Raw genomic sequence first — 18,832 nt, forward strand, 5'->3', positions numbered from 1 at the left:
TGTTGTTGTTATAGTTGTTGTTGTTGGTAATGGTGGTGGTGGTGGTGGTGGTGGTGGTGGTGTGTGTGTGTGTGTGTATGTGTGTATTTTCATTTTTTAGATTTTGCTGGTATGATATTATTATTCCGTTGTTTTCATGGTATAGTTAACCTCCTTGGTTTGGAATTTTCTTTCTAGCATTTTCTATAGGGCTGGATTTATGGATATATATTGTTTAAATTTGATTTATGGAATACCTTATTTTATGTATCTATAATGACTCAAAGTTTGGTTGGATATATAGTTGTCCAGGCTGGCATCTGTGAACTCTTGGAGTCTGCTATATATCTATCCAGGCCCTTCTGGATTTAGTCTCCATTGAGATGTCAGGTGTATTTCTAACCAGTATGCCCTTGTATACTATTTGGTATTTTTTCCTTGCAGCTTTTAATATTCTTTCTTTTTTCTGTATTTTCAGTGTTTTGATTATTATGTACCAAGGGAACTTCTTTTTCTGGGCTAATGTATTAGGTGTTCTGTGTGCTTCTTGTGCCTTCATAGGCATCTCCTTTAGATTAGGAAAATTTTCTTCTGGGCCTCTGACTTGAGTTTATTCTCATTCCTCTATACCTATTATTCTTATGTGTGGACTTTTTATAGTGTACCAAATTTTCTGGATGCTCTGTGTAAGGAGGTTTTTTTTGTTTGTTTGTTTTTGCATTTAACATTTTCCTTGACCGATGTATCCATTTCTATGGAATCTTAAACATCTGAGATGAAAAATCTTTTGTATTGTGTTGGTGAAGCTTGCCTTTGTAGTTCCTATTTGCATTTCTAAAATTTTCGTTTTCAGAATTCTTTCACTTTTGGGTTTCTCTATTGATTTTATTTGCAATTCCAGTTTTCTTGAACAGTTTTATTATTTTTTTCCTTACACTGTTGATGTTTTTCTAAATTTCTTTAAGGAATTTACTCACTTTTTCTTTCAGTACCTCTATCATAATCATAAAAACTCTTTTAAGGTATTTGTTAGATAGAATATGGCTCCTGGAGGGAGCATTATCACCCTGAGGGGCATAACTTTATTTAAACTGTATAGTTATGCACACACACATATATTATATGTAATTTTAGGTAAACATAAAGTAGTATGATTCCCTATGGATTTTCCAAACAACTTTATTGTCATTCATTATTTCTCCCTCATCTTCCCTTAGTCCCCCATTTTCTGCTACATAGCACCTGCTATTTCTATTGGTTTATATATCTTTCTTTCTGTATATGTTTAAGAACTTATAAAATATACATGGGGAGCCTTGGCTATGGCTCAGTGTGTAGAGGCACTTTCTCCCAAGCCCAACAGTGTAAGTTTAACTTCTGTGACCCACATAGTGAAGAGAGAACAAAATTCCAGAAGTTGTTTTCTGACCTTCATATGTACACACACACACACACACACACACACACACACACACATACACGCACACCATGAATAAATGTAAAAGAATTGCTTTGTGAAGTCTTCATTTACCTCTGGAATTTTTTAAATTAAAATAGCGAGGATGCTCAAGTGGCCACATAGAAGCCTGACAGTATATACTATAATCTCAGCCCATCATCAAATATCAAATGCAGGTCTACCATTAACCTAGAATTCAGCCCCAGCCATTTCACTGAGTCATTCTCAGATGCTCATGCTTTCCAGGGGAACCTTCCTATAGAGGGATAGACACATTCCTAAAGAAAGTGGTCCACTTTTTTTTTTTTTTTTTTAAAGAATATTGTGTAACACTCATTTCTGGATCTTCAAGAACTGAGAAAATCAAGGAGAAAGGCATGTCTCCTAAAGTGAGTTAATTAGAATTTCATCTGGAGGTTTTGAATTTAAGTGATCAGAGCCTGATTTAATTGGCAATGGAATGGAAGAAGAAAATATATTGAAAATTAGTTCAGTTAGGAATAACAAAGGACTTGCAACTTCTGTAACTGCCACACATCACACTTTCCATGCTCTACATAACATATCTTCTTGGGATTTGAAAAACATATGTGTGACTGAGATACTCATAGTCACTCACGTACTTTAAGAGGCTTTTATTTTGTTGCTACTAATGATTTTTGACTCCCTACGGGTTGCTTGTCTCAATTTTCCATAACTCAGTCTATCCATATTGTTCTTCCTTTGTAGAACCCAATTCTCATACTCAAGTTTCAGATTCTTCAAAAATATCTTTGAATTTCTAAGGCATGCTTTGATGTCTCAAGTCTAGCATATTCCTTATACTTCCCTTTGTCCTTTAAAATACTGAGTTCTAAATGCTAGAGAGAGAATGGGAAGCACTGATAATCCTACTCAGTGGCATAGTATGAGAAATCTCTTACTTTATGTTCCATTAATTCACATGTGAATTTACTAAAAGTGGTAGGTCCAGGAAGATAAAATCTATCTCTGCTTAGAAGATAGATCAAATAATGTTCCAGGTATACTGAGAACAATCTCTAAATTAAAAATGATATGATGCATGATTCTTTTTTTTTTTTTGGTTTTTCGAGACAGGGTTTCTCTGCGTAGATTTGTGCCTTTCCTGGAACTCACTTGGTCGCCCAGGCTGGCCTCGAACTCACAGAGATCCACCTAGCTCTGCCTCCTGAGTGCTGGGATTAAAGGCATGTGCCTCCACCACCCTGCATGATTCTTTTATAAAAGCCTTGTAACAACAATAGGAAAGGAAGCTAAAACAGTGAGATACCCAGGACTGTCATGACTTGGCCATGCAAGTTGCTCAACATTACATTATTGATTTCTAAATATTGGCACAGATATGCACCAACACTTAATGTTTTTGATGACTACATAAAAATACCAATTAGAGAATTTCTAAAGTAGTTGTTTCATTATAAGATTAAAAATTATTTAATAACATGGAGAGTTGTCTCCCTGAAAAACAAAAACAAGTTAGATATAGAGTTATACAATATACTGACAGCAAATATCTGTCCTACACAGTAATGTGAGCTGAAAGAATAAGTCTTGTACAAATAATGGACAGAGTTTATAAATGTATAAAATGTAATGAAATGTCTTTAAAATGAGGAGGTAAACACTTCAGAGGAGAGTGAAATGTGCTAATTTTCAAATTGCAAAGGGACTGTATTTCATGGGACATAAAATAACCAAAGCTCATAATGGGGAGAATTTAGGTTAGTACACATAATGTGATGTGGAGGCAAGGAGAAGCGCGGAAATTGAGTTTGGCTATCAGAAACAACAAACTGGGGACTGGGTGAGCGACAATTGCTGCCTATCTTCAGTAAACACAGCACAGTGGGAAGCATGACATTTTTCTCCATAGCATTCTTCTTTGCCATTTTAAAATAGAATATGAGAAGGAGTTTATTCTATTTTTTTAAAGTGGAATTTTAAGTATAGCATCATGAAGTTAGACCTGAAATATTAATAACCTGATTTGTATTCTACTTCTCTGTAAAATGTGACAGAATTCCCATGAAGCTCTAGGGATTTGATATTAGGTTAGAAAATGACCAGGGCACAGTACATAACTATAAAACAGTGGTTCTCAACCTTCCTAATGCTGCGATCCTTAAATACAGTTCCTCATGTTGTGCTGACCTCTCAATCATAAAATTATTTTGTTGCTACTTGTTAACTGTAATTTTGCTACTGTTATGAAATCATAATATAAATATCTGATATGTGATCCCTGTAGGGTCACAATCCACAGGTTGAGAGCCACTGCTGTAACATCTTTGAAGTTGATATACATCAAGATTGGAAAGAGATGCTGTCTGGTCCCAAAGGGATGATTTTCCTCTCATTTTTATGTATAATAGACTTGTAGTTGGAGAGCTTCTCTCCAGCCCCCACCAAGCCCTGTTAGTCCAACAATCCACTTATAAAATAAACACACAGACATTCAAACTGCTTGGCCATTAGCTCAGGCCTACCATTGTCTAGCTTACCATTACCTTATCTCTTTCTTGTAGTTAGAGTTTTCCTGCCTGGCCCAGTCAGGACAAATCTCTCTTACCCGCCAGTCCCACAGTCGCTCAGACCCAACCAAGAAAGTACACAAAAATTTATATTGTTTAGAAACTGTATGGCTGTGGCAGGCTTCTTGTTATCTGCTTCTTCTATCTTAAATTAACCCATTTCCTGTTAGTCTATACTTTGCCACATGGCTTGTGGCTTACCAGTGTCTTTACATGTTGCTTTTCATGGCAGCGGCTGGCGGTGTCTCTCCCCAGCCTTCTACTTCCCAGAATTCTCTTCTCTCTTGTCCCGCCTATACTTCCTGCCTAGCCACTGGCCAAACAGCATTTTATTTGTACAGAGAGATATCCACAGCACTTTCTTTTCATGGTGGTGGCTGGCAGTCTCTCTCTCCGCTCCAGCCTTCCACCTCCCAGCATTCTCTTCTCTCTTGTCTCCACTATACTTCCTGCCTGGCCACTGACCAAACAGCATTTTATTTATACAGAGCGGTATCCACAGCACTTCCTCACCTACCAAGGAGGCGTTCAGTGACACTTCCTCCTCCTTTTATCAACCACTTTTTCAGTTGCAAAATTGACAGTGTTTATGGGGACCAAACATGTGAGGATTTTAAAGGAAGGAGACCAGACTTTAGAAAGACAGTATAAAGTTGAGTAAACACGTAGAATGACACAGGGTCCCTTCGGCAATGGCCCATTGTCACAATGTTTTCCTTAGCAAGAGTTCTAAGTCATTGTCCCAGTCTCATCTTTTGAGGCTACCTCACTCTGGGCTCTAACACATTCTTTACAAAAATTATGTTCTGTATGATTTATCTGAATCCACTTGTCGGAGACCACAGGAGTGGCAAGAGCAAAATCTCAGTAACATTGAGGAGCACACAGGGCTTAACTAAAAAAAGAAATAAAAACAAGGAAATACCTTAGGCTCTGATTATGTATATAGTTTCACAGCTATCCCTCATTTACTTTGGAATGGGTGTTGCAACTTCCAGGCCAAGGCTGGAATGACTGTTGACTTAAATAAATATGTAAATTTTAAAGGTACCTTGACTTCAAAATTTGGATATAAGGATATGTTGCTTTGGAAAAGAGTCTCTGCTTTTGTTTCCACAGAAAGCCAGATACTGTGGATTTGTTGCAGATTGAGATACATCAGGTTTGATCAGCCAAGACCACCTGAAAGGTCTCCGATGACACCATGGCCCAGATGATCCAACATCCAGAATGGTTTCAAGGCAACTGGCTCAGAGGTTTACCCTCATGGACTACTCCATAATCCTAAAATTCTCTTTATGTCCCCATAAGATACAACGCCCCCATCCAGTAGGAAGTAGTAAGAAAAACTACACCCAATTTCCCAAAATTATCAAGCTGGCTTTGGAGATGGAATTGGCTCACTCCTTCTCTAAACCCAGACATATTGCTAAAAGAAAAGGTTAAGAGATTCTTGTGTCCCAAATCAGAAGAGTCCTCTGGTGTGGGACAGAGAAAAACCAATATTTTTCTTTAAAGCAGGTTGATTATAAATGCGATCTCTTTCTAAAGAAGAAAAGGGGATATGATATAGATACAATAGGATGAAAGGGTAGATTAAGGAAGGAACTTACTTCTAAAGAGCAACAACTTGTTTAAAATGTTTTACATTGGTATAGATTTTAGTCTATTGATACAAACTTAAAGTTAATTTTGTTATACTGTGTGTATATTTCTAATCGTGTTTAAGGTATTATGTTTGTATAGCTCATTTTAAATTGTAATGAATAATTAAAAATAGATTAATAATTGATCATCTATGATAATCATACTCATAGCCATGTTAGTTAAGTCTTCTAGGTATACATAGAGATATTTCAGACAGATAGGTAATCTTCAAATACTTCAAAGACCTTCAGAATATGGCATTTAAAATATTTTTAAAATTTAGACTTTCTGGACAGTGAGACATGTCTGCTCCTGGCAGCACCAATTTACTTCAGAGAGGAGGATGGGCATTGAAGACACTTCATATGGAGTTTATCTTCACCTTGGCAAAAATAGCCATTTGGGCAAGAAACTGTTCTTGCCCGGACTGCTTGATTGACTGGACATGCAGGACCCATAGAAAGGTGACCACAAAACTTTGCTTGACAAAATGGTCCTTCAGGTTCCTGCTTCGCAGAGGAAACTGCCAGACGTTCTACAGGACACTGAGAGAAGTGACCAAGAGACTCTAGCCCTGTGGGCTGAAGACAAATGCCCCAACTTTACAAAGAAACATTAGGTGACTGTCCAGGCTGCCAGCTGTCTCTGTCTACCCTGCAAGACTCCCGAAAGTTGCTTGCATCCTTCTCCTGGTTCTCAGGTAATGTTATATCCTTCTGAGGTCTTTGATGTGGTTGAAGACTAGATAGTTATAATTTCCTCAGTTATGATACAAGATAAGTTAGATATAAAACTTTATATAAGATAGATAGGATATCTTCTTTAATATTGTAACTATAATTCTTGCTTGATAATTGTTTTGTTATATGTAATTGTACTATGTAAAAGTTAAAACCTTCCTTAAAAAAAAAAAAAGAAAAGGGGAAGTGCTGTGGATATTGCTCTGTGTAAATAAAGTTCTGATTGGCCAGTGGCCAGGCAAGGAAGTATAGGCAGGACAAGAGAGAAGAGAATTCTGGGAAGTAGAAGGCTGGGGAGACACACCGCCAGCCGCTGCCATGAAAAGCAACGTGTAAAGACACTGGTAAGCCACAAGCCATGTGGCAAAGTATAGACTAACAGAAATGGGTTAATTTAAGATAGAAGAAGCAGATAACAAGAAGCCTGCCACAGCCATACAGTTTGTAAACAATGTAAGTTTCTGTGTGCTTACTTGGTTGGGTCTGAGCGACTGTGGGACTGGCGGGTGAGAGAGATTTGTCCTGACTGGGCCAGGCAGGAAAACTCTAACTACACCTGACCTTAGAGCTTTTCACTATTGACTTTGAGTTTTCCACATATAAACTTTAGTGTGTTGAAATTTTTTTCTATATCTACCTTAAAAGTATAACTATGAAAAATGCTGTATTTTAAAGAAACTTCCCCCAACAGCTGTTGAGATGACCATAGTGCCATAGTGATGTTTTTATTTACTTATATTAAATCACATTTGTATTCTAGGAGTAAATTTAATCCCGCTTGAGTATAGTAAATAATCTTTTTAATGTATATTGGAAACCCAATCTTCATTCAAACAGATATTATGAATTTTAAGTGTCATATCAGTTCAGGAGAATGTTTGGGAGTAAAGAATGTTAAATCATCTGCATACCAAATAGTACAGAACGCCTAGGAAATGAACCTGACACAAGGTGAAGAAAAATGTGAAAAAGTGTATACAGTGAATAGCATTGATAGAATAGGTAAGACAAAGATAACTCTTAAATGGCCCAAGCAGTATCACCCAATGAGTTATTAGAGATGCCTGAAAGTGAGGCATTACAGAAATAAATGGAAGAACATACTTCAAACAAGAATTATGGGACAGTGTTCCAAATGTTATTGAGATGAGTCACAGCAAAATTGAGAGCACACTTTAGATCTATGATGATGATGGTTATTAGTAACTTTGATAAGAATAGTTTCAGTGCAGTAAAAGGAATATAAATGTGAATGAAATTACTTGGAAAAAAATAAATAAATGAGGAAGAAAACTCATATAAAATTCCTTGAAATTTTACTGTTAAGCAAACATGAGGTGGTCGTTTCTCTTGAAATATTAAAATGATGGAATGCTTCAACATTGGAAAATGCTGCTTTTTGATTGCATGCTGACAAAAAGCAGCCAGATGAGAATACAAGTGTATAGAACTGAGGAGTGCAAAAATCTCATAGTATGTAATACTAGTGTAACAGGTTAAGATTTATAACACATGTAGAGGATTTAGCAATAAAAAGAGAAACCCTGGGATATTACCCATTTTAATATCAAGGCAGTGTGTGGGGATGTACACAGGTGGTCAACAGGAAAGAAATTTGCACTAAAAAAAAATATGTAAGAATAGAGTCATAGGTATGAACAGCAAAACAACCTGACCTTTTGGTGAGAACTCCTAGATGGTAGCAGGAAGGTGGAAGGCTGGAGAGTATGTGCCCCAGGGAAGGAAGAAGAACTGATGTGTGCTTTTAAACAAATCTGCTTTTACTTGGTTTTTGATCCAATATTTCAAGAATTATTTGACATGTAGGTAGGTATTTTAAAAGTGTGATTTTTAAATATTTCATCAAATTAAAAACACAAGACATCACAAAGAATAAAAGACATATTTTAAGACAAACTCTAATTATGTTTTTGAGGTGCTAGATTTTAAGCCCAGGTTTTTGCTCACTCTAGACGAGTAATCTAACATTTATCATCTAAATCTAAGTTAGGAACTTTGAGTTGGGACATATATTTTAGAGACTTAAAACCTGTGTTCAGCACTGGGCAGCAGTGTTACACACCTGTAATCCCAGCACTCAGGAGGCAGAGCCAGGTGGATCTCTTTGAGTTTGAGGCCAGCCTGGTCTACAGCGAAATCCAGGACTGGAACCAAAATTACACAGAGAAACTCTGTCTAGAAAACAAAACAAAACAAAAATGCTCAGTCCTACAAAGAAAATTTTTATTTTTCATTGTTCAAAAGAACTCACAAATAGATTCAGAAGAGTATGTATGTAGCAGACTTTCTCTGACTCCAAATCATGACATGGAGTTTTATTGTTGATTATGAATGCTCAGCCTTAGCTTAGGCTTGTTTCTAGCTAGCTTTTAAAAAAATTTAAATTAACCCATTCTATTAATCTATGTGCTGCCCCAAGGTTCATTGACCTCATTTACATACTGTCCATCCTGCTTTCCTGTTTCCTCTGTGTCTGGCTTACTGACCTCAGGCAGCTGGCCACCTGCTGCTTGGCCCTCAGCTAGCTTGCTGGCTTCCCTTTTCTCTCTGCTCACCAGCTCCACCTATTCCTTTTCTCCTTAGCTATTGGCTGTTCAGCTTTTTATTAGACCAATAAGGTGCCTTAGGCAGGCAAGGTAAAGCAGCAACACATCTTTATATAATTAAACAATTATTTAGTAACACAAACAAATGCAACACATCTTTATATAGTTAAGCAAAAATTCTATTTCACAACATACATATTCACCCATTCTTACTTCCAATCTGAAAGGGGAAATTTGGCTTCCCAGCAAGTCAGCAGTTCCTAAGGACATCCCTAAATCCAGGGGGACTCAGTATGGATAATCCATAGTCTCTGATTACACTAATTTAGGGGGATATCATTTAATTCATGAATGAATAAAGGTGGAAAATAAGCATAGCGGAGAAAAAAACTAAGCAATACAAGGAGAAAAGGAGCAAAATGCAGGAAAAACAGAACAAAGCAATTCTGTACTCAATAAATACAATGTAGAATCTAGAGAAGTCTTAAAAATAGCAAATTCTCCATAAATGTTAGTAATTTACATCATAGTAGTGGTAGCAACTGCTGTTAAAATTAATTGTACCCTCAGTTTAGTTCAGACATGGCTTGATGTGCTTAATGGGAATTAATTCATTATCTTAGTTACTTTTCTACTATAATGAAACATTATGAGCAAAAATAAAACTTTGAGAGAAGGGGTTCATTTGGCATAAATATTCTGAATCAAATTCCATTATGGAAATCCAAGGCAGGAACTCAAACTGAGGTACCTGGAGTCAGGAATTGATGGAGAGGCCATGAAGGAGTGCTGCGTACTGGTTTTCTCCTCATGGTTTTATCCAACTGCTTTCTGGGGTAGCACCACCCACAACAGGTGAGAACTTATGTCATCAATCACTAATTAAGAAAATTCCTTACCGTATTGCCTACAGCCTGATCTTGTGGAGGCAATTTCTCAAATGAGGTTCCTTCCTTTAAGAGGACTTCAGCTTGTGCCAAGTAGACATAAAACTATCCTTGAAGCTCATATCGAATCTGAAATGTACATGTATTACTATCCTCTTTAATAGTTTTAAACTGAAGCACATAGAGAAAGAAATGAATATATACAGGATGCAAACAGTTAAGAATAATATGATCTAGCCATCTAATCAGACACATTACATCACTGGAATTTAAATACCACTCAATGGAAAAACACTCTGCATATGAGCTTCATTTATATGTATCCAATAGAATGGTTATTGTTAGATAGGTGGATGAGAAATCAGAATTTGAGAGACTTCATGTAAAAATCCTTATTAAAGACCCCACATACACAGCTATAAACAAGCCAACTCTCCTTGTCTCTGGTTTGACCCAGAATAAAGAATAAGAAAACCTTATTATTAATGAAACAAATTATGTTTATGATTTGTGGATTGGATATATATATATATATATATATATATATATATATATATATATATATGTGTGTATGTATATATAATGCTATAGTTCTTTTGTGTATATATATATATATATATATATATATATATATATATATATATATATATATAAATCATTTTCTTTTGGATAGTGTTGTGAGGCTTAAATTCATTTTGGCCTCAAATGATCCACAGAGAATCTTGTCATTTGATTCTGATCAAAGCCTGGATGAATTCTGCCATTAGAAAATGACTACAGGGGCTGAAGAGATGGCTTGGTATTTAAGAATGCTGCTGCTCAGTCATGAGGACTAGAGTTTGGGTCCCAAGACCCTTGTCTGGCAGCTTACAACTTCCTGTAACTCCAACAGCACCAAATTCCTTTAACAAAGGACTGCATTTAGGGTACATAAAGCAAATAAACCATTTCTTCCCTAAGTTGCTTTTGGTCATGGTGTTTTGTCACAGAAATATAAAGTAAACTAAGACAACTATTAATCATGCATTGCAAGTGTACAGTTCAAATGACAGGAGGAAGTGATCAGAATCTACTGCAGAAATCTCTGAGAGCATATAATAAAGTGACCCAGTCTGGAGAGGCACAGGTTATAAGATTGATGTTTCTACCTTCAAAACTTCTCTGAGGGAAAGAATAAAGATTAGGTGATCTGACTTCTTTCTAGAAGCATAAATGTGGCAGATGTGGGAGGCGGCCAGCTGTGTTACTAAGGGAGACCTTAGCACAAATCACTTTACTATTAGGCATACAACTTAAATGATATCACTCATAGGGAATCATTCACTCCATGGAAAGGTGACAGGGCCCACTTACCTAACACTTTTTTCAGGGTTTGTTGATAGCTTGTAAGGAGGAACATCAATCTGCAAGGCTCTATACTACCTGCTATGGGAATATGTAGCAGAAATGCAAATAAAAATTAATATTATCGCTCATAAAATTATTAGTATCTGTTGCATTTCTTTTCATTTGAGTCAATAACTTGAAATACACAATACCTTGTTTCAATTCTACTACTTCTTAGTGTGCCAAGTAATTTACAAGAAGTGATATAATAACATATTTTTATCTTTGGGGTTCTGTTGGGTTTTGCAATAGATGTTCTCAATAATATCAGACTTTTGAATACTTGGTCTCCAGCTGGCAGCACATTTATGGATTACTAAGAAGTGTGACCTTGTCAGAGGCAATATGATACTAGATGCGGGCTTTGAGAGTTTAATGAATCTGCCTGTTCTAGTTCACTGTCTATGATTTATACTTGTGGTTTAAGATATGAACCCCTGCTTCTGCTACACCAAGTTTGCTGCTTGCTGCCATGCTTCACCACCACAAAGGACACTTTTCCTTTTGAACCATAAGACAAATAAATCTTTCCTTCTGTAAGTTGCTTTGATCATGGTGTTTTATCACAGTAAGTATAAACGTAACTAATTTGAGAGCTAGTATGGGAGTTGGGTATTTTTGTGAAGAATGTGTAGAATGCTTTGAAGGCTTGGACTAGAAAAGTGGTTAGATGTTACAAACAAAGATTAATGGATCATCCTAGTAGGGTCATGGAAGATAGTAGTGCTGCAAACCATTTGGGTTGTGGAGGCCCAGTTCAAGGATTTCAGAGGGGAACATATTAAGAATTGAGTTAGAGACCACTCTTTTGATACTTTGTCAAAAATGGTGGTTGCTTTTTGCCCCTGTCCTAAGAACTTGCCCAAGGCTAAATTTAAAAGGAATGGACTAATTTATTTAGAAGAGGAAATTTTTTAAAAGCCTAATGTTGACTACACTATATAGTCTTTAATAGTTATTCTTATGCAGGTCAACAATGAAAAAAAGCAAATAGGACAAAAAGAAATACAAAATGTTTGGTTTGGAGAGAAAAAGACACTGGCAAGCTTAATGTTACAGCCATTGCTTATTCTGGAAGAAAGACTGAAATTAAGGAGACGAGTGCATTAAGGAGGTAACACATCTTGATTAGAATAAAGGGAATGATAGCCTCAAAGTCAGGCCCTACCCAACTCAGCCTCCAACTGAGATAAAACAGGAAGTTTTTCTGCTCCCAGAAGAGCAATTGAAATCAAAAGCTATTGCTAATGTAGTTCTATCCAAAGCTGGCTGCTGAACTTGGCAGAAAAATGCAAGTGGTGCTGGATTTAGAATCACAAAAGATATAAGGTAATTTAATTTTCTTTTACAATTTTAGAGAGCTGCTGAGGACTGACAGCGTGTGGCAGGAGAGTCCCTGTGTAAAGACTCTGGAAGCACAAGAGTCCCTGAAAGACCATTTCATGAAGAAGCTTCAGTTGCATGGGAGACCCCTAAGATGTTGGAGATGCCAGAGCTTTGAGGTAGCTGCCAAGTAGAACTATCTACAGATAGTAGAACTAGCCTGAGAGCGGGGGAAGGGGGAGAAAGAGAGTCATACATTGCAGACAGCAAAGCTGGAAGAGAACAGTTCTTTAAGCCTTCTGAAATTAAAGATCCAGATATTGGACATAAAACTAAGGGACTTGGTGTTTGCTTTGCTAGGTTTCAGTCTTGCTTTGGTCCAGTATTTCCTCAAGTATGCCCGCATTCCTCCATTTCAGAATGGTAATAAATATTCTGTTTAAGTTTTTTTTTTTTTTTTTTTTTTCTTTTTGATTTTTACAGGCATTTACACTTAAAAGACTACCTGTAGTCTCAAAGGAAGAGTTTGAATTTGCACTTTTAAATGGTGCTCTGTATGTAAAAGACTATGGGGACTTTTACAGTTGGATAAGTGCACTTTATCTTATGATACAGTCACAAGAGTGTGGAGGCAGAGAGTGGAATGTGCTGCTTTAAATGAGATGTTACCAGGCATTTGAATAATTGGTACCCAGTTAACGGATGTTTGCATTGGCTTAGCGAGTGTGGGCTTGTTGGAGGAGGTATGTCAGTGGACGTGGGCTTTGAGAGTTTAAAGACTCACACCATTTTAAGTTCACTGTCTCTACTTCATGTTTGTAGCTTAAAATGTAAGCACTCTGCTCTCTACTCCAGCCACCCTGTCTGTTGCTCGCTGCCAGGTTTCCCACTACAAAGTACTCTTGTCTGAGACTATAAACCAAATAATCATTCTCTTCCACAAGTTGTCTTGGTCATGGTATTGTATCACAGGAATAGAAAAGTAACTAAGACAGACACCTGAGGTATAAAGATACAAACCAGTTTACAAAAACTCACTTGCTTAGCAAGAAGCAAGGTTGTATTTCAAACAACAGCACTCAAACTCAGACACTCTGTAATGAGTCTTGCTCTGAACAGAACACTATGTTGTTCAGGTTGTAATGTTGAATATTAACATATTTGGAATGCCTGTGTGTGTCCTTCTATATGCCTGTGAGTTGATGTAACTATGAAATAAATATATGTATATGTCTTTAATTTTCAATATTTCTACACAGATAATGTAAAATAACTGCAGCAAAAGTCAAAAAGCCCCAGTGAAATTTATGGGAACACAATGGCTTCTTGGTTCTCTTGAACTTTTTTGACATGGATATTTGCATGCCACATCTAATATTCCATTGTCTAATGTATAAGTGGGATACATTTTCATCTTATTTTCTAAGAGTAGCACATTCTATAACTCAAACTGAGGCAGTGGCACAATAACCACCCACGCTTATATCTCTCAAAATTCTTTTACTATTATGTATGTGTGTGTCTAAGAGTGTGCACGTGACCCAGTGTCTGTACAGGGATGAGAGGACAACTTTTGAGAGTTGGTTCTCTCCTTCAGCTTTCGAGGTAGGTAGGTTCTTGTTTTTGGCATGCTGTGTACTTCAGGCTAGCTGCCTGGCATGTTTCAGAGCTATTCCCTTGTCTCTACTGCCCATTCTGCTCCAGGAATGCTAGGATTACAGATATGTGACAACACATCCAGCTTTGTATGCAGGTTCTGGAGATCAAATTCAGGTTATCAGGCTTGCACTGCAAGTTCTTTTGCCCATTGAACTGCATCACCAGCTCCCATTTCAGTTTCGAATATAAATGTAAAGTTTCAAAAAAAAATCTTGCCTTGTTTTCTTCAATGAAAGTTAATGTTAAACAGTCTGAGTGCTCAATAGGACAACAGGTTGATGACATGGTCTTAAATCACCTCAAGACATATTATTGACTTGGTTATGACGTCTACCAACCACCGATCAAATATTCAAATAAGTGAGTCGGTAGAAGACATTTCTAATTCATACCAACACACACTATTTAATGTAATAATAATAATAATAATAATAATAATAATAATAATAGTAATAATAAACAAATGTTGAGAACTGAAATATGACCCAATCATGTTGTATCTAAAAAGTTATACATTAGAAAGTAGAAAAATGAAGGATAATAGAGATTGGGAGTGCTGAATGCAGTGCAAATGTTGGTCACAATTTGTATAAGATAGTCAAATAAGGTGAGGGAGCATGGAAGATAAAAGTCTTGAGAGAACTGTAGACAACGAAGGCCTGGCTGGGGAAGTTTTAGAAGGAAGTTTGAGAGTTCCTCAAAAAAGCTCTATCAGAGCTTTCTGTCTAATATTTTGAACTAAGAACCTGTGGCTTCTGATCAGCTGGGGCTTGGAGAATCAGCTGCATTTAATAAGAAACCAAAATATGGAAATGAAAGCTTTGCTGACTGGGATAATCAATGCTGGTTATCTGGAACTAAGTAATCAGCTGTGATTAATGAGACACCATTTAATGTGCTCACATGTAGATGTGTTTAGGATTGACAACTAGGGTTTAGAGATAGCCTATTTGGGACCTTGTTATTGGAGAAAACTGATTCTTCCTCTCTCAGCAGTCATTTCTCCCATCCTTGTTGGTATGTCAACCACTATGGTTACTATTTAGGGATTATTTAAGTGACACTATTGTTGAGATTTTAAGAGTGTAGCCTCTTCTCATGTCTAGAAGACACTATCCCACCAGACTTTCTGGTAGTTTATAATCTTTCGTCTCTGCTTCCCATGATATTCTCTGAGCTTTAGGTGTAGGATTTGTGCTGTAGATGCATAGTTACTCTACACTTCATTATTCTCTGCATTTTGTCTAGTCATGAATATCTTTAGTAGTCTCCATCTACTGTAAAAAGAGGCCTTGACTAGTGGTGAGAGCTACACTTATCTGTGGGTATAAAGATAAGGTTTTATAATATAGTTAGAAGCTTTATTAATTTAGAAAATAGAAGTAGTAGTTTCTCCACTGGGATGTATGACCTCTCTACTCATGGGTATTTGACTTGTTTATAGTCACAAGCATAAGTTTCCTCATGTTGAGTGGAACTTAAATCCAATTAGACAGCTTTTGGTTATATCCTCTAAGGTATAAATGCCACTATTGCACCATTGGGGCTATCTTGTCAGGGCTATTGTTGTAGTTTGCAGGTACCACAGCTGTTTAGGACTATCATTTGCTTTTTACCCTTGGCAGTGTGCACAGAACCTTTTGATACTATGGGATTTCCTCCTTAGAGAGGTGGTATCCAGGTCAATACCAGGTTGAATCTTCCAAGTTCTGTGACTGAAGTATGTGGTGTTTTCATCTTTTGGAGACAACAGCTGATAGGCTTATTTAGGGATATGTCCTCAACTAGTATTTCCCAGTACTCTGCTGTATAAGACATTACTTGGCATTGATAAGCATACGATAAGAGATCAGAACAATGTTGACACCCAGTTCTCTATTGATATTTCAAGTCCCACTTCAAAAGCCACTTCCTCTAGGTATTCTGCTTTGCTTTTACTCCTACCAAGCTGGAAAGTTCTCACACTTAAATAGTTCTTCCTTGCAAACCCAAATCATGGGTGTTTGAAACTGTATCTTGTGTCAGCTATTCTCGCTTAGACTGTAGGTCTGGGTACTCACTCACTCCAACAAAATATGCCACTAATAACAAAACATAACGTTAATTATATTTCTGAGTCTAAATAATAGAATTATTTGAAAGTTAGAAATGAAAGAATGAACGTAGCACTGAAGGAAGCTATAAAGGATAATTAGATCAACTGAATGTGTTAAAGTTATTAGAGAATATTCAGGCACTGAAAGGTTCATGCCCCTGTTTATAGTGGTGCCTTCTCTGTGGTCAACTGGCTATATGAACATGAAGTTGCACATCTCCTCCCCAGCCACTGGCTATCAGAAATTCCTTAAAGTAGGCAATGAATGAAAGCTTCACCTTCTATTAGAAGCATCACATTCCTAGAAATAGCTTCTGATGTTCTCAGTGAAGAGTAGAAGGGTTATGTAGTCCTAATCAGTGGTAAGAACAACAAACATGGTTTTTCCATGAAGCAAGTTTTCATGGTTGAAGTCAGAAAACACCTGCTGTTGAGTAAGTGGCATTCTCTAGATCAAGGGGAACTGGAGAGAGGAAGTAAGAGTTGGTTCCCAGATGTATTGCAGATGTCAATCTGAGTGTTCTCAATTTGATTATTGTAAGAAAGGGACAGAAGGATATTCCTAGGTTGACAGATACTTCTGTGCCTTGGGTATTGGGGTTCAAAAGAACTAAGAGAATCCAAAAACTTTTCAGTCTCTCTAAAAAAGATGATGTCTATCAACATGTTATGAGAAAAGCCATTAGACAAAAAAGGTAAGGAGCACAAGACCAAAGCACCCAAGATCCTGTTAATCCACATGTTCTGCAGCACAAACACTTATGTATTGCTCTGAAGAAATGATCCATAGAGAAAAACAAGGAGGAGGCTGAAGAATATGTAAAACTTTTAGCCAGGAGAATGAAGGAAGCCAAAGAAAATTGCCAAGAGACATAGATTGTCCTCAGAGAGAGCTTCTATGTCTAAGTCTGAGTCCAGTCAAAAATAAAATTTCAAAAGTGGTTAAGAAGCTGGGAAAGTGGGAGTTGGGGGAAAGGAAGATGCTGCTCAGAGAGCAAAATGGCTTATTTCTTTTTAATAAAAGAAGAGATTACATGTTCTATTGTACATCATGGCGATGACACTTATTAACTGTGTAGCTTATTCCAAAATTATATGCTGAGATTATTTTTCAGAATTTCCAACAACAACACTATTATCTCACTATTGTTGAGATTTTAAGAGTGTAGCCTCCTCTCATGTCCAGGACAGCCAGGACTGTTACACAGAGAAACTCTGCCTCAAAAAGCAAAAACCTAATAATAATAATAATAATAATAATAATAATAATAATAATAATAATAATAATAATAACAACAACAACAACAACAACAACAACAATAATTCACAGGCTTCCTTTTTGAAACTCAATGCCTGATCATTTATTTGGTACTTTTCCAATTTCAAAAATGATAAGTTGGTAAGGTGGGGAAATATGTTAATTTTCTGGCCTTAGTCTTCTTTACTGTTATAAATCTATCATACACCATCTCTAAACTCTGCATATGTATTTCAAAAATCATACCCTATAAGTACATGTAACAATTTTCTAAATACCACTGTAGATTGAGAAGGACAGGGAAAGCAGTTACTGATTTAATCTATGCATGTTATTACAAAGAAAATGCTCACAATCTTGACCCTAGCCCCTAGGTGTATCACTCAGGTATCAGCAAATGTGGTAAGGGAGGTCTTTGTTCCACATAATCACTGAAAACTTTACACTGTGCATAATTGCACTTGTGTGGCAGCTTTTGAATTTTCTTTTGTTTCACCAGCCATGCTTACTGATGTTTCAGTGTGAACACTAATTTCTTAGTGCATCAGAGGCAGCTTTATGAATGTCACAGGTTAAAAGGAAAGAATGCAACATCAGTTTGATTAATATTTTGAGCTAATGGGAAAAGGGTGATAGATTTTAATCTGTTTCACTAAAATAACTCTGCCAGTGCCATGATGTGCAGGCACACAAGGAAGAGGATTGATGTACTTGCAGAGACAGGTCCTCCAGGAAGGTTAAGAGCTAAGAGTCTGCAGTGTGACAGTGCATATTCTAACTCTAGCTTGACATTTATGAATGACTCCTTCCACATGATTTTATTGGAGATTAAATAGATATTACACAGAAAGTGCCTGCCGCCACATCACATTGTTGATATAAACTCACTGGAGTGGCAAAAAAATCCAAAAACCCTGAAATGACATTAAGTATGAAGAGAAGAATATAAACACCTAGAACTCACACTCTATTTGATTAATGTAGTAAGGCCCTAATAAGTAAATAAATACATTAATGCTAATAACAATATATAGCTGAACTCATAGTAAAATATATCATTTCATTTTTGTCAGCCTTCTTGGTATCTAGTCTGATACTCTATCTCAGTAATGATTTATGATAACATATTTCTTGAAAATATTTCATAAATACAATAAAAATTTGGAGCAGATTGTGTGTGTGTGTGTGTGTGTGTGTGTGTGTATGCTTATGATTTTGTCCCATACTTGTTACTTTTAGAGACTGAAATACATTCTCTAGTTCACTAGCCAATAAGGGCA

The 18,832-nt window shown here is 36.7% G+C and overlaps 1 pseudogene; it reads left to right on the forward strand.

Moving 5' to 3' along the window:
- The first annotated feature begins 16,559 nt into the window (after positions 1–16,559).
- On the forward strand, positions 16,560–17,077 carry LOC118577851 (annotated as a pseudogene).
- Positions 17,078–18,832: the final 1,755 nt, after the last annotated feature.

Source organism: Onychomys torridus, chromosome 2 (assembly GCF_903995425.1).
Source record: "Onychomys torridus chromosome 2, mOncTor1.1, whole genome shotgun sequence".
NCBI lineage: Eukaryota > Metazoa > Chordata > Mammalia > Rodentia > Cricetidae > Onychomys > Onychomys torridus.